We start from the raw sequence: 13,091 nt of genomic DNA, 5'->3' as shown, positions 1-13,091 counted from the left end.
AGGGAGAAGCAGACTCCCCGCTGAGCAGGGAGCCCGATGCGGGACTCGATCCCAGGACTCCAGGATCATGACCTGAGCCGAAGGCAGTCGCTTAACCAACTGAGCCACCCAGGCGCCCAATTGTATAGATTTTAAAATAAAAGATGAAACAGACCAAAAAAATCTTGAATTTTCAAGTCTGGATAGCGGAAATATAGTATTTGTTATATTTAAGTTTCTCAAAAAACATTAGGTCTCAAAGGGGCCAATCACTTAACCATATTTATTCTGAGGTATGGAAAATTGTATCTATTGGATGTCAAGGCATTCTAAAGTAACTGAAGACTTAGCACTGCTTGATGTTTCCTCTGAAACTTAAAGGCGGAGAATTGATAGCTATCTGAGTGAATGTTTGCTATTTCAGACATGAGCCTGCCGCCCAGCTAGGCCGGTTCCTGACGAGGCCACTGGAGAGCGGAGGCAGAAGAGCACCATCACAATTGAGTAGCTCTGGCATCAGACAGATCTGAGTTCGACTCCTGATTCAGCCATTTCGTGGGAGTTTGGCTAAGCTGCTTAACTGCTTTAGCACCAGTTTCCTCAGCTATAAAACAGAAATAATTCTTATCTCACAGAATCTTTGGAAAATTACTTGAGATAATGAATGGATACACTGCTTAGTTTTTGCCTAGTACGTAGGAAATACTCAAATGGGTAAGGAAAATGAAAGGGATGAGGAAGCATTGATTGAGGGCTTTTAAAAGTTAACCATTCTTTTGTTAATTCTATGTACGTGATGAAGATGGGACATACCCCTCATGATCGTGGGAGATAGGAAGAGGTGAGCAAGTACAGGATGTGAGGTGGTGACCGGGGACAAGAGGCCTTTTAGCTGTGCCCCAAACTGCCATGCCTTCCCATCAGCACTGAGAATCACTGTATAGCAGAACCAGGGTCTGGATATTTTAGGCTCCTAGAACTGCAGAGGTGTAGCTGGTAGCAACTCTGGATCACAGTTCCCTCTGAGAACTTGGCTTCCAGAGATCACAGAAATGTGAGGCTTCCTGTTGGCAGCAGCTAAAACCCCCGGGTAGACCAAATTCTGGGGTGAGGATGGCTGCTAGTCAGTCTAAGTGGCCTGGAAGCAGTGTGAGTGGTCTCAGGGGACCCCATCCTGAATAAGAGGCTCCAGGAGTCCCAAATGAAGGCCAACAGGTGGTTCTAAGGTATCTGTCTGCTCCAAGTCTCACTTTCTTTGGAAAGAGAGACAATGCTATATGTATCTTTCTTCCAAATAGCAATAAGGCTACAAAATGAAAGATTATGAAAAATGAAATCTTTAGATCACAAACTCTGAAGAAGAAACCTCAAGTGGAGTCCATGTGTACACCCATCCTCCCTTTCCCACCTTCTCACCCATACTATCCTGCACACATCCTATGTTGCTGTTGAAAAGATAAAACTGCTTTTCTTAGCTATTTATGTTTCTCAAAAACATTTCCTGTCCAAAAAAGTATCAGTAGCAGATACCTTATTTTCCTACAGTTATTAATCTTCAAAGCTCACAACGATCAGAAAATGAGCAAAACTAAATTTCCTTTGTATTGAGCCTCACTCAAATGGCTCCTTCCCTGGACAAATAGGTGGCAGGGCACTACTAGGCTCATTTAAATGTTTCTCGCTGAAATTTAAACTGCTGGTGTCTTAACCTTCTTGATGTGCACCGGAACAGATCTGAAGGAAGAAATCAGCAACCCAAATGATGTTCTCTAGCAGTTTCCAAGTACGAAATTGCTCCAGATATTCCTCTCGGTCCAGAGACAGTGCCTATCACTTTAGCAGCCAGGTGCTTTGACATGTTTCCTATTACGTTCAGAAAATGAGGAAACAGATGGTGGGAAGGATTAAGTGACATGACTGAGGGCAAGAATAAGGGTTTTAAAACTCTCCCCCTTTCATTTGTTGGGAGATATTCTTTCTGCATTCTGGTCTGCATTCTCTCAAGAGTTTAAATTAAGTAGGCAAAGATCATGGTGAATGCTCTGTCTACTTGGGAGTAACAGTTTAAAACCCCAGCCTCTTGAGTATCTTGCTGTCACTGAATCCTTGAGTGAGTCTGCCTACATTAATCAGTATCTCCTGAGGGGATGCCTGGAGAGTCAGGGTAGTCAAATGAGGTTTTTCACAACAGAGAGGTCTATTGAAGGAGGGGGTGAAGGCAGGAGTGGGGGGGGGCGGACGGGAGAGAGAGACAGAGAGAGAGAGAAAGAGCAGGAGGGAGAGGAGAGATTAAAGGAGGAAGGGTGGTAAGGAGAGAAGAAGAGAGGAGGAATAGGAAAAGGAAGGGGAGAGCAGGGGAGGGAGGTTAAGAACTCCACTCTACCCTTCCATTTTTTGGGGGAAAAAAACCTCGTGATGTCGGTGCTAATATGAGGTAAAGTGGTCTGTGTACCTATGAGGAGAAGTTTCAATTTTCATCTTGATAAATACTTCTGGGTTTGCATATATACTGCAACAGATTATAGTTCAAGATCAAAACTGCACCTGCAGTTCACAATGACCTATTTTTTGCCCCAGTCCCCCAGAGTTGCTCTGTAGCAAAGCCAAGTCAAAACAATGCTCAAAAAAGGGCTGCAAGTTCCTGGCAATATCCCTTCCACGCCACATGCTGCCAAGGTCACCTAGAGGCGAGGCTGAACTCTCCATTTGGCCTTCTTTTTTTTTTTTTCCCTTTGCTTTTTCCTCCCCCCCCTTCCCCTCCCTCTACTTACGTACATACTGATATGGTTTATAGCCTGTACCTCAATAGCATTATCACCCTGGATTTTTATCAGACCTGGGGTCAGGGAAGAAGGAAAGGAGATTGGATGTGGGTCTGGGTGTGGCAAAGTCCTGCTGCCTTATCAGGGAGGTAAGAAAGTGAATCCGCCTGGTATGCTTCTGGCTGTGAAGTGCAAGGAGGTGAGCCAAGGTGCCAGGGGGTCACTAGGAGTTCACTTTGGATCAGTGCCCAATGTTTGTAGAACTTAGCTCATCAACTTCTCTAATTTGCAAAGATGTATTTCCTGTTGGGTTTCTTCCTCCCTGTCATCTAAGGTAAAAGAATCCAGTATGCAGCTTGTTTGGTGTGTACAGGAAACATCCCTTTCCTGAATTAAGCCCAATTATGGTAATTCATTCAGAAAAGCCTCGGGATCACTGGTGCAAGTTAAACTGCCCAGGGTGGAGGAGATGGGTGTTTAGCCAGGGGACTATGTGTCAAGGATCCCTGGGTGCTTTCCTCACCACTGCACTGACCTGTACCTGAACCTACCCAACGTCACCTCGCAAACTACGTAACCTTGGCGTGCCTGGTTTTACTCTCCAATAAAATGGCGGTCCTCACTTATTTATTCCTAAGCTGCTTCTATTACCTGCTTAAAGAGCCCTGGAGAGTAGAACAACTAAGTCTCAGTGACAGAGAAAGAAACACAAGATCAAATTTCAAGAGTTTGTGCTTTAGGACTTTGGGACTGAGGGTTGGCTGACAGGGGGGCCCTGTGGCTGGCCCTGAATAGAATGTTAGCAGCACTGTTCTTTTATGCTAATTTTGGATTGAACTGCCTATTGCTTGGGTCCTACTAGAGAATAATTACAAAGCAGGTGGGAATACCAACTAATTCCCTCTGATTAAGATCCTGGCCGAAAATGTCGCAAAATGCTAAGGAAAAGTGTTCATTTTCTGAAACTGATATCGCTTTAAAAAGAAGGTACAAGATGAGACCAAAGACTCCCCTTTTCTAGTTACAGTCAAATTGCCCTTACACCCATCTGACCTACTTTGGAATCCAGGTGTGATCAACAATAGCAATAATCACTTCCACTCAAACCAGAATTCTTTATCAAGTCAAGTACCCATGGTCAAGACACATGTCAAGGGACTGCATCTCTCCTGAAATACGAAGAGGGCGTACACCTAAGTCCCCTTAGCAAGAAGCTCATTTATCAACACAAACGCAGGAATCTATAGTCAAAATAATTTATAAGCACTCTCTCACTGGAAATCATTTGGCTTTCTTTTAATTCCATTAAAAAAAGTTTATTTGTTCATTCATTTAACAAACATTTTTGAACAGGGGCTATGTAACAAGAACTGAGATAGGGATTTAAAAATGAATAAGACAGCAGTCTATCTTAACTAGTTCACAGCTAGTAGAGGAGACATATAGGAAAATAAATACAGTATGGTATGATACACTATAATAGAGTTTTGTGTAAGGTGTTAAGGAGGTGCAGAGGGCTGGCCAGTTCCTGCCTGAGAAAGTCAGACAAAGTTTCCCAGAAGAGGAAACATCTGACTGAGCCTTAAGAGTTGAGTAAATGTTTGCCAGGGGAGTAAGTGCCTAGCTAAAAGGAAGAAACTTTGTATGCCATGTTCATTGAATAGCAACAAATTTTGTGTGGGTATACCAAGGGAATGGTAGAAGAGACAGCTGGAAAGGCCGGTAGGGGCTGGTCTGTGAAGGCACTTAAAAACAAGGACTTTCCGCTCCCAACCCCCCCCCCCCCTTCTTCTCTGGAGTGGACAAATCCTGAAGAGCTGTATGCAGAAGAACAATCAATCAAATTTTTAGTTTGGGAAGTTTGGCAGCAATTGCAGGGGGCAGAGGGGCTTACCATGCAGAAACAGAAGGGATATTGAGACAAGTGTGCAAAATACCTACGATAAAGTTTCTGATAAGTGCTGACGTTAACGTGGGTACTTTTGTAAGTTTTGTTATATACCTGCCACCATTAGGAGTGCTACAGAAAATCAATAAAAGAGTTCAGAGATTGGAATGTAATGGTGAGGGAAGCTTCATGGAGAAGGCAGGAAGGAACGAAGAAACCACTGAAGCTCAGGTAGGGTGAGCATCCCAGAATGCAGAAACAGCTCAAATAAAGTGTGGCCTCTAACTGCAGGCTAGAAACATGATATACCGGGGAAACAGACAACACCTATCAGACTAATGGGGAAACAAGAGAAATAAGGCATTAAGGCAGACAGACCAAGTCACACAGAAGTCCACCAAAATCTACATGGCATCCCATGGGATGTGGGAGTAGGCAGCCAATATCTGTGGACACCGAGCCTCCACAATCATGCGTGTAATAAGGGTTTTATCAATTTCTAAGCTTGTGCATTTGACTGAGATGAGACGCACTGGACAACTACAAAGCATCTTCTTTCAAAAAGACAGAGATTCCTCTAGTCTGTTAGCAATGTTGAACTGTAATCACCAACCAAGTGAAATGACATTAACTTGAGATAAATGTGCCTCACTGGTTAGCACCTTGTGAGTTTCCTCGTCATTTAAGAGTTGTACAAGAATTACAAGAATATACACTGTCTGCCACTAAAAGAGGAGTTGGGAAGGCCAAGAGTGCTTATATTTGTGTCCTAGCTGAAAACTCTTCTGAGATAGGAAAACCTCAGTGTGAAGTATACATTTAACGCTTATACTAAGCAGAGATGTGAATAATTAGATCATTCCAATCCTATGAATGGAATATTTCCACCCAGTAATGAAACCCATTTTGGATTATTATTCTTTGTTTATTAAGCCAACAAGAACACTCATTCTGGCCAGCCTGTCACAAGCACAAAGTGAACTAAATGGTTTGTTTAGTCTAACGAGAGATGCTCTCTGCCAAACAAGGAGGATCCCAAAATAAAACGCGACTTTACCATGGAATGCTGTTACATAATTAGAGGGAAGAGATGTAAAGATGGGGGCAACAGAATGACACATTTCTTTTTTATTCAGCATGACCAGAGATGAGATGGATTTCTTGCCAGTTTACAGCACAAGGTGTGACAAGGTGTAGCTCATGACTGACTCTAGCAATACATCAGTTGATGGTGTTCCCTTAACCTAGTACACACTTGATAACTGCAGCACCATCATGCGGTTCTGTTGATGATATAAGGCAGTAAGCCACACTGACTTCCAGATGACATTTCACGGACAACAAAGAGTTAAAGTTTATCTCGGACCCATTCACTCTACATCATAAATGACCCCACCACCCCTCCTGGTCATTAACAATGCTAAGTTACTGCTGGAGGATTTTGCCTACCTCATTTTTGAATAGTTCCAGAAAGTCGTCCAGCCCATGTGTCAACAGACCACTTGGAGTTCAACCAACACTCCATAGCTCTCAGCTGGTAATTAGAATGTTTTCCTAAATATGTAGCTGATCGGTGATTTCCAAATTGCAAGACTCTTCCTGGGCCACTCTCAGGTCTGGTAAGCTCTCAGCACTTCAGGAATCAATTCACAAAGTGGGCAAGTAGAGTCATTTCCCTCAGCAGTTTTAACAAATTTTATGCTTCACGAAGACATGGATGGTCAAAACCCATTTTTATTTTCTGATTAGTGCTGCTCAATTAATCCTCAACTCTCTTACAATCGGCATTAAAAGAGACATAATCTTCCTTCTAAAAGTACACTTGGCCCCGGACATATCCTGATTTCACCTGTTCAGGTCTCTGGGTATTCAATAAAGCAAGTTCAGCCGCTGTGCCAAGAGGCCACACAGAGTTCAAGGTAACACCTCACAGCCATCAGCAGGTTAATTATAATTTCATTTTCAAACACACCGACTGCATGCTTGTTTCAACTCCAAATGACCTCACCTGCTTAATTTTTTTGGGGGGGGGGTCTACATGGAGTAAATTTCTGTCAGCAAAGCTGAAAGGCCACTCAGAGTTCATGGTAACAATTCATATTTTTAACAGGTTGCCCAGACCTAAATCCTCACCTTCCAACATTCCAGAAAGAGCACTTAGTAGCTATGAAGAAAGTAGGGCATGGGGGATGGGGAAGGGAAAAGCGCAGAAAAGGGAAGGAGGGCCACGGCTCCCGGTTTCTGGAGTTTTGAGAGGTTCAGTGCCAATGGCTATCTTAGTGAGCTGACTGGCTTGGTGTGGGGGGAAGGCCCTGAACTTTTGGGGTGGAGCCTTATAGGAGTTTCTAGATACTTGCTTGATGACTGCATCACTGCCAGAAGCAAAACTGGCTCGAAAGCAGTCTTGCGTTAGATTCTGAAACGAGCACAATGTGGAAGCTTGATGCTGCACCCAAGGCAGCTGGGACAACGCGGATTCCCTTCTGCTCTCTCAGTGAGTAGGAACAGAAAAGAAGTTCTCAGAGGGGCAAACGCTTTCCGCAGACAAGGGCTCTTTCTCTTATCAATCAGGCTGAAAGAGCCCAGGTAACATCAGTGAGAGGAGTCATTTCAGATGTGGTTTTTCTCATCCCCTGCTGTCTATACTGAATCACATGCCAGAATGACAAATTTTGTGGCAATGTTCTATAGGACCAATCGGCCCCTTTTTGCACTTAAAAGCCAAACCAAAACAAGCGGCCCCAAAGCTTTTGCTCAGAAATGCTTTCTGTGTAACGCATCACTCATCCTAGATGGAAATCTCATTTTCCATTTCACAGAGCTTAGCTGCTGTTTTTTGTTTGTTTGTTTTCATTCTTTTACCTTTTCCAAACTCTGTACATGACTCAACTGCTCATGGTATTATTCATGTTGTGAGCAATTTGAAGGGACTAAAAATAAGTACAGACCCCACTAACATATTTCATTCTTGGCAATTTATTCCCCTTGAAACAATTATTAGTTGCGTGGGACTTTGCCTCAAGTTGCTTAAGAACACTCTTTCCTGGCCCTTGGATCACCACCTGGCTTGGGCTGCATCTCCTTTCTTACATCCTGATCTGCCTTGTCAAGAGTCTTCGAATGACAAAATGAAAGGACAATTTCTATAATGTTCACTCATTCCCTCTACAGAGGTTCCTTGTCTTGGCAAACAAGTGGGTGGCCTAACAACCATTTCACTCTCAAAATGTGACCACAGTCAATCTCAATACTGCTTCTCAAATGAGGGAGGTAATTTCTGGTTGCTGCAGGACCACAAAGCATTTAGTTGAGTGCCCCGCCATCAAGCCTGAATGTTTCATTATTGTTGCATAATCCAGTGATTTAAATTTTTTAGTTGCAGAGCTGGTTGTCTTCCCCCAGATGAATCTTATGAAGAAGCCCAGTATATAAAACATGTAATGTCAAAGCCGTTCAGACAAATTTAGGATAAATCACCCGGGGACCTATCAGCTCAGCCCTTCTACCTCCCCCATTCCACCAGCTTCTACCACCACAGCATAGCACTGCACCCAAGGGAGCTCAATGGAACCACTAGCTGCCATGCAGCACAGCGTAAAAGCTACTAAACTATGGATGTTGGTGGTAATTAGAAAGTAGATATTTGTAAGTAGCAAATCATTTCCCCAAATTTAATTAACTCAGAACTATAGGAACATGTTAGAACACTTTTTTTCCCCCATTACATTATCATCTCTGGAAGGCAGAAGCTTTGGCTTGTTTATATATACTCCCCAACATACCCAGCTCCTACTAAATGTTCAATAAATGTTACATTACACTATTTTGCCGCAGGCTGGAAAAAAATTACTTTCTATGCAAAACATGTCATTTTAAGGGGGGCAGGAAGGATATCTTCCTCCTCCCTTACTCCGCATTCACCCAGAAATCCATGGTCATCACAGTGATTGCAAGAGACTTGTCATCACATCAGACAGTCTTTATCACAGAAACATTCCATCTGGCCTTCAAACAAGGCGACAACCTGTATGCATCTCAACTTTCCTTAGTGAGAAATGTAGAATGACAACTGAAAGTTGAAGCGTTGAAGAAAGCTTATTTGGTCTCAACTTCCCCACCTATAAATGGCAACAATCGAACTGATCATTTCCCCTGTCTGGCATTCCAAAGGAGGTGGTGACTGTTCAACCGAGGCAAAGAAGTCACTTGAAGTCTGCTCTTCATTTTAGGGGGATAGTTCCTTCTCAGTCAACAAGCAACCAAGTATTTATTGACATCTTTTGGGGTCCAAATAAGAGCACTGAACTTGAAGTCAGAACACTGGAGCCCAAATTTAGGATTGCTACTTCATAGCAGTATGACATTGCTCAAGAACACCTTGAGTATCGTTTCCTCATTACTGTCAGTGGAATAATAATTGGTATCTCACAAGATTATTTGTAAGAGAAAAAGATAATATTTATGAAAATATCTAGTGTTCCTGGTGACTATATGATTCAGGATCCTGTGTAGGATCCCAGGAATGGAAAGGGTTAAAGGAGAGACACTAAAGAAATGTACTGGGACTTTGTACATCAACTGCCATAAGGTGAATACCCAGGAAATTCGTATTTTAATGTCTAGAGTGCTCAGGGGTACCAGTTTAACTCTAGGGAATTAAAGTTGTGGGATGGTAAGGGAGGAACCTAGGGCTCTGGGTTTGTTCCTAAGTGAGCCTCAAGATATATCAAATTGACCCAGATTCAGAACCCTACTGAGATTAAAGGCAAAACCTGAGCCACATTCCATCTGTGGAACAATCATACTAATGGTTGCTCCGTGACATGAAAAGGATTTTCATTTCAATCACCATATCTTTTCCAACACTCTCTTTCCCTTTCCCTCTTTTATGCCTGAATCAGGGCGGAACTGGAGCTAGAACAGAGACTGGATATTCTCAGAAGTGTAGAATACTATGGTCATAGGCCTATTTACCAGCGTTAAGATCTGTTCCTTTAGATAATTATTTCTCTGCCAAACTTTCTGGAGTTATGCAGTTACATTTTAGATTCCCCTCGGGGATAATCTGACCAGTCCTTAAGATAAGAATCAAAATAGCTAGGGTAAAGGATCAGATGACTTAGAAAATTTGGACCTTGGTCCACACAAAAATTGTATAAAGGGTCCAAATGCTAAAGAATTGCTTTTTGTATGTGATCAAATAGAATTCTGAGCTGGAGGCCATTTTTTTATTCCTCTCAAAGTTACGATGACAAGGGAACTTCTGATTTACTCCTCCTTTTTGGATCAACATTGGTTAACGAGCAAAATAAGAACAGACAATTTTTCTAAAGCTACTGAGTCATTTAGAAACAGAAGACTGACATTGTCATCCACAATAACCTGCTTAACTGAACCAAGTAACGCTTCCTAAAAATACATTTTTCATTTGTCTCGCAGCAAGCATGTACTGAGTACTTAATCTGTGTAGGATCGTAGTCATTACAACCTCTGGTCTTCATTAATCTCTTCCTATCATCCTGGTTCTCTTTTGTCATTTTCTCATTTTGTACCTTTTTTTAATGGCATTATAACAAAGCATTTTATTTATGAGATCAATTCAAATAACATATTCTGACATTTCTTTCTATACTTTTATTTCCCTGTTTCATCCTCATATTCTTTCCAGGGATTCTCTCCATTGCCTGTATCACCTCTGACTCCTTCACAAATTAATTCAGATATGTTCCAACTATAGTAACTCACTTTTTCCTCCTTCTTTTCACATTCCTTGTGTTCATAAGCCTTTTTTTGGTAAAGTGTTCTGAGATAAAACAGATGTTAGAATTAAGCAAAAATAAATGACCATTTCCCATGCACCAAATATGGGTATAAAAGTCCATGATATTAACCTGAAAGAATCACTGGAAGTTAAAATTAAACATATCTTCAGACATTTCATCCAGACATGGTTGGGAACCCATGAGGCTTCAAAGCATTAAAGGTGGTAATGCCATCAGTATGAATTTCTATTGTAAATCAGTAAACAGGTTTTTGGGTATGATGAGTAACTTGCAGCAGACCAACACTTCTGCCAGGAACAATTAGAAAAGCCAGAAACAAAATTAAAAAAAAAAAAAAAAAAAAGCTGCTTGAAGGCATCAAATTGCTGCTGAGACATCCAGGATTTGAGAAGACAAGATCTGGGAGAAAAGAGAAGTTCTTTGGGATAAGCCCAAAATTCTGCATACCAGATTCTTGGTGTTGGGAGAGAGGCAAAGAAGCCAGGAGAACTTCTGGCAAACTCACAGGGCTGGAGAAAAAAAACTGGAGTTTGGTGTTACCAAGGGAGAAAGAATTTAAGTAATCAAGATTACAGAGAGAAGACAGGGACAGAACAGCAAGCTTACTGGCATGTGCTGATGCTAAACCATAGCAGGCAGGGGGCTGAGAAGCCAAGCAGAAAATGGCTGAAAAGTAGAGCAGAGTTTTCTGCAGACTCGTGGTGCTGAATAAACAAAAATGAAGAGTTCACCTCCCAGCTAGAAGGGGCTTTTACTAAAATGCCCTGGGCTCTTACTTGGCGCACACTGAGGGATACCTATAATAATGGATATGAACAAAGTGTACATGGAACCTTATATAAACCACACCCCAGTCAGAAGTCTGCATCATTCCTAAATGGATGGCACTGATGTCCCCTCACTCTAAATACCTGCTAAAGGACAAGCTCAATCTCTTGAGGCAAATATCATTATACAGGGCCACTAAAAATTTCCATGCACAATGGCTGGGATTCAATAAAAATACAGATTTTCTAAGAACAAGAGCAAGAAAAACAGACAACAGAAACAGTCCTACAGGTAAACAAAATCAGAAATAAACTTCAAAATAACTGTGATTAACATGCATAATAAAATAGAGGACAAAATGCAGAATTTCACCTCACAACTGAAAAACGAAAAAAAAGAGGAAATTCCAGCACTGAAAAATATAATAGCTAGATAATAGTGGGTAGGCTTAAGAACAGATTGCACACTGTTGAAGAAAGCATTAGTAAAATGGAATATTGGTAAGTACAAAATATCTAGACTGAAGCACATATTTAGATTGAACCAAAAACATAAAACATATGAGACACAGTAAAAAGAGCCAAAATATTTATTGTTAGAGTCTCAAAAACGAGGAGATAGAAAATGAAGGAAATGAAAATTTAAAGATATAGCACCTACAAATTTTTTAAACTGATGAACAACATCAAGTCACAGATCCAAAAGGAATTTTAAATTCCATGGAGGAAAAACACAAAGAAAACCATAACAAGGCACATTAGAGGAAAACTGCCAAAACCAAAGGCAAATGTTCAAAGGATGAGCAACAAGACTGACCCCTGACTTCACCAAGAAAAATGATGAAAATCAGAAAACAGAAGAACTACATAATGACACACTAAAAGAAAGTAACTGGCAACTTAGAATTCAATACCCAGTGAAAATGTCCTTCAGAAATAAAGGCAAAAAATAAAAAGACATTTCAAGACAAACAAAAGCTAATTTGTTATCAGTAGACCTAAAAGAAATATTAAACTAAAAGAAATATTAAAAAGAATGTGGAAAGAAGCAAAAGGGTAAATATTAGATACATAAAATAATTATTATCATCATCATCATAATTGTGTTCCTTTGAATTTAGAATATTTGTCAAGTTAGAATGTATGATAGCAATAATAAAAAGGTTCTAGCATTTTTGTGGGACTTGTTATACTAGACTCTAATAAGTTAAGGATGCTTATTGCACAGTTTATGGCAATCACTAACAGATATCCAACAATAAAAGATATGTTTGTTATACAGTCTAAAAAACAAACTTATAGATAGAAGAGTAGAATAATAAAATACAATTAATTTTTAAAAGGGAAGAAGGAAAAAATGGGAAAAAAAAACAAAGAGGGCAAAAATACAAAACAAGAAGTATAATGACATATATAAACCCTGATATATCAGTAATTAATTTAAATTCCAGTTAACTAAATAGTCCCATTAAAAAGCAGAATTTGTTAGAACAGAGAAACACTCTACATGCTTCTGAAAAAAAGCATACCTTAAATATAACAATCATAAAAACCTGAAAATAAAATGATGAAAAATATATACTATGAAAATACTAGTCAAAGAGAAAGCTGGTGTGGCCAGACAAAGTAGACTTTAAGGTAAGAAGCATCATTGGAGATTCAGGGGAACATATCACAATGTTAAAATCAACCTAGCAAGAAGATGCAACATTCCTAAATTTAAATACACCTAGTATTATATGCTTTAATATATGTAGAGAAAAATGGACAGGAATGAAAGGAGAAATAACAAATCTACCATCCTAACTGGACAGTTGCATGCCCCTCAATAACTGATATAATAATAATTACAACAACAACCAAAAAGTTAGTAGAGATACAGATTTACCTATTTGATAAATAAACTTGATCT

General features: G+C 40.5%; 1 protein-coding gene across 3 annotated transcripts in view; it reads right to left on the bottom strand.

Moving 5' to 3' along the window:
• Positions 1 to 13,091, bottom strand: part of EXOC6B (exocyst complex component 6B) — a 606,547-nt gene that overhangs the window by 98,006 nt on the left and 495,450 nt on the right. The gene's annotated exons all lie outside the window — the stretch shown is intronic.

The sequence above is a fragment of the Mirounga angustirostris genome, unplaced genomic scaffold (genome assembly GCF_029215605.1).
Source record: "Mirounga angustirostris isolate CCGP_5_RB_7025 unplaced genomic scaffold, mMirAng1.0.hap1 SCAF_10, whole genome shotgun sequence".
Lineage (NCBI taxonomy): Eukaryota > Metazoa > Chordata > Mammalia > Carnivora > Phocidae > Mirounga > Mirounga angustirostris.
The sequence above is the reverse complement of the archived record's forward strand: the minus strand, read 5'-3'. Positions and strand labels throughout refer to the sequence as shown.